The following is a 2,500-nucleotide window of genomic DNA, read 5'->3' on the forward strand; positions in this document are numbered from 1 at the left end:
CAGTAAAGAGGACTTTAAGTAAAGAGAGAGCACTGCGTTGGCCGGGAATCGAACCCGGGTCAACTGCTTGGAAGGCAGCTATGCTAACCACTATACCACCAACGCCACACTGATGGGGGAAAGCCTTTGCAACAAGGCTAAGCCAAAGTAGGCCTATCAGTCAGGCCATTTGCAGTCCCGACATATTTTTTAGCCTTGTGAAGCAGGCAGTTCAACAGACTGGCATAGCCTTTGCTAGCTCGGCACAAGAGTAGCAACTTTCAAACCGCAAGGCGTCTCTGGAAGTGGAGGCAACAGCTGTATCAAAAAGCTTGCTCCAATTCGGTCACCTCCAGACACTGCAAGCAGGGCGTGGCTCAGAATCCCAAGACTTGCAGCAAACGCGGAGAGGGACGTCGACATTTGCTCACGAGGCCCTGATAAAAGGACAGGCTCGGTCTTAGCTAATCAGAAGATAATGGCAGTGGTGGGATTTGAAACCACGCCTCCAGAGAGACTGGAGCCTAAATCCAGCGCCTTAGACCGCTCGGCCACACTACCCCACAGGGCAAAACCCTCAGGAGGGAAGAATTCCTCACTTCTGTTAGCGAGATGGCTAGAGAAGACAGGCGACATGACTGTCATTCACCCATTGGTTTTGAGGGCAAAGCCATCTCTTCTTGCACTGCTGGTCATAATGGCAGCGGTGGGATTCGAACCCACGCCCCCGAAGAGACTGGAGCCTTAATCCAGCGCCTTAGACCGCTCGGCCACGCTACCCTGTGTTTTGACGGGAATGAGGAGGCGCAAATCTCGTAGTGAGACCGGAGGCCTTCGGGACTCAGTAAAGAGGACTTTAAGTAAAGAGAGAGCACTGCGTTGGCCGGGAATCGAACCCGGGTCAACTGCTTGGAAGGCAGCTATGCTAACCACTATACCACCAACGCCACACTGATGGGGGAAAGCCTTTGCAACAAGGCTAAGCCAAAGTAGGCCTATCAGTCAGGCCCTTTGCAGTCCTGACATATTTTTTAGCCTTGTGAAGCAGGCAGTTCAACAGACTGGCATAGCCTTTGCTAGCTCGGCACAAGAGTAGCAACTTTCAAACCGCAAGGCGTCTCTGGAAGTGGAGGCAACAGCTGTATCAAAAAGCTTGCTCCAATTCGGTCACCTCCAGACACTGCAAGCAGGGCGTGGCTCAGAATCCCAAGACTTGCAGCAAACGCGGAGAGGGACGTCGACATTTGCTCACGAGGCCCTGATAAAAGGACAGGCTCGGTCTTAGCTAATCAGAAGATAATGGCAGTGGTGGGATTTGAAACCACGCCTCCAGAGAGACTGGAGCCTAAATCCAGCGCCTTAGACCGCTCGGCCACACTACCCCACAGGGCAAAACCCTCAGGAGGGAAGAATTCCTCACTTCTGTTAGCGAGATGGCTAGAGAAGACAGGCGACATGACTGTCATTCACCCATTGGTTTTGAGGGCAAAGCCATCTCTTCTTGCACTGCTGGTCATAATGGCAGCGGTGGGATTCGAACCCACGCCCCCGAAGAGACTGGAGCCTTAATCCAGCGCCTTAGACCGCTCGGCCACGCTACCCTGTGTTTTGACGGGAATGAGGAGGCGCAAATCTCGTAGTGAGACCGGAGGCCTTCGGGACTCAGTAAAGAGGACTTTAAGTAAAGAGAGAGCACTGCGTTGGCCGGGAATCGAACCCGGGTCAACTGCTTGGAAGGCAGCTATGCTAACCACTATACCACCAACGCCACACTGATGGGGGAAAGCCTTTGCAACAAGGCTAAGCCAAAGTAGGCCTATCAGTCAGGCCCTTTGCAGTCCTGACATATTTTTTAGCCTTGTGAAGCAGGCAGTTCAACAGACTGGCATAGCCTTTGCTAGCTCGGCACAAGAGTAGCAACTTTCAAACCGCAAGGCGTCTCTGGAAGTGGAGGCAACAGCTGTATCAAAAAGCTTGCTCCAATTCGGTCACCTCCAGACACTGCAAGCAGGGCGTGGCTCAGAATCCCAAGACTTGCAGCAAACGCGGAGAGGGACGTCGACATTTGCTCACGAGGCCCTGATAAAAGGACAGGCTCGGTCTTAGCTAATCAGAAGATAATGGCAGTGGTGGGATTTGAAACCACGCCTCCAGAGAGACTGGAGCCTATATCCAGCGCCTTAGACCGCTCGGCCACACTACCCCACAGGGCAAAACCCTCAGGAGGGAAGAATTCCTCACTTCTGTTAGCGAGATGGCTAGAGAAGACAGGCGACATGACTGTCATTCACCCATTGGTTTTGAGGGCAAAGCCATCTCTTCTTGCACTGCTGGTCATAATGGCAGCGGTGGGATTCGAACCCACGCCCCCGAAGAGACTGGAGCCTTAATCCAGCGCCTTAGACCGCTCGGCCACGCTACCCTGTGTTTTGACGGGAATGAGGAGGCGCAAATCTCGTAGTGAGACCGGAGGCCTTCGGGATTCAGTAAAGAGGACTTTAAGTAAAGAGAGAGCACTGCG

The 2,500-nt window shown here is 53.2% G+C and overlaps 10 non-coding genes across 10 annotated transcripts in view; all 10 read right to left on the reverse strand.

The window, feature by feature from the left end:
* Window positions 1-33: 33 nt before the first annotated feature.
* trnag-ucc (transfer RNA glycine (anticodon UCC)) lies at window positions 34-105 on the reverse strand. The gene has a single exon. It is a non-coding gene; the product is annotated as a tRNA-Gly (tRNA).
* A 353-nt stretch (window positions 106-458) lies between these two features.
* On the reverse strand, window positions 459-540 carry trnal-uag (transfer RNA leucine (anticodon UAG)). Its single transcript has one exon. It is a non-coding gene; the product is annotated as a tRNA-Leu (tRNA).
* Window positions 541-677: 137 nt separating this feature from the next.
* trnal-aag (transfer RNA leucine (anticodon AAG)) lies at window positions 678-759 on the reverse strand. The gene has a single exon. It is a non-coding gene; the product is annotated as a tRNA-Leu (tRNA).
* A 95-nt stretch (window positions 760-854) lies between these two features.
* On the reverse strand, window positions 855-926 carry trnag-ucc (transfer RNA glycine (anticodon UCC)). Its single transcript has one exon. It is a non-coding gene; the product is annotated as a tRNA-Gly (tRNA).
* A 353-nt stretch (window positions 927-1,279) lies between these two features.
* On the reverse strand, window positions 1,280-1,361 carry trnal-uag (transfer RNA leucine (anticodon UAG)). The gene has a single exon. It is a non-coding gene; the product is annotated as a tRNA-Leu (tRNA).
* Window positions 1,362-1,498: 137 nt separating this feature from the next.
* Window positions 1,499-1,580, reverse strand: trnal-aag (transfer RNA leucine (anticodon AAG)). The gene has a single exon. It is a non-coding gene; the product is annotated as a tRNA-Leu (tRNA).
* A 95-nt stretch (window positions 1,581-1,675) lies between these two features.
* trnag-ucc (transfer RNA glycine (anticodon UCC)) lies at window positions 1,676-1,747 on the reverse strand. The gene has a single exon. It is a non-coding gene; the product is annotated as a tRNA-Gly (tRNA).
* Window positions 1,748-2,100: 353 nt separating this feature from the next.
* trnal-uag (transfer RNA leucine (anticodon UAG)) lies at window positions 2,101-2,182 on the reverse strand. The gene has a single exon. It is a non-coding gene; the product is annotated as a tRNA-Leu (tRNA).
* A 137-nt stretch (window positions 2,183-2,319) lies between these two features.
* On the reverse strand, window positions 2,320-2,401 carry trnal-aag (transfer RNA leucine (anticodon AAG)). Its single transcript has one exon. It is a non-coding gene; the product is annotated as a tRNA-Leu (tRNA).
* Window positions 2,402-2,496: 95 nt separating this feature from the next.
* The window catches only part of trnag-ucc (transfer RNA glycine (anticodon UCC)), a 72-nt gene continuing 68 nt past the window's right edge, over window positions 2,497-2,500 (reverse strand). The window contains exon 1 of the tRNA in view: window positions 2,497-2,500. This exon is cut by the window's right edge and continues 68 nt beyond it. This is a non-coding gene — a tRNA (tRNA-Gly).

This window comes from Alosa pseudoharengus, unplaced genomic scaffold (genome assembly GCF_046254945.1).
Source record: "Alosa pseudoharengus isolate Yale_2024_CS ecotype anadromous, Long Island Sound unplaced genomic scaffold, YU_APseudo_1.1 YU_APseudo_1.1_scf_11, whole genome shotgun sequence".
Classification (NCBI taxonomy): domain Eukaryota; kingdom Metazoa; phylum Chordata; class Actinopteri; order Clupeiformes; family Clupeidae; genus Alosa; species Alosa pseudoharengus.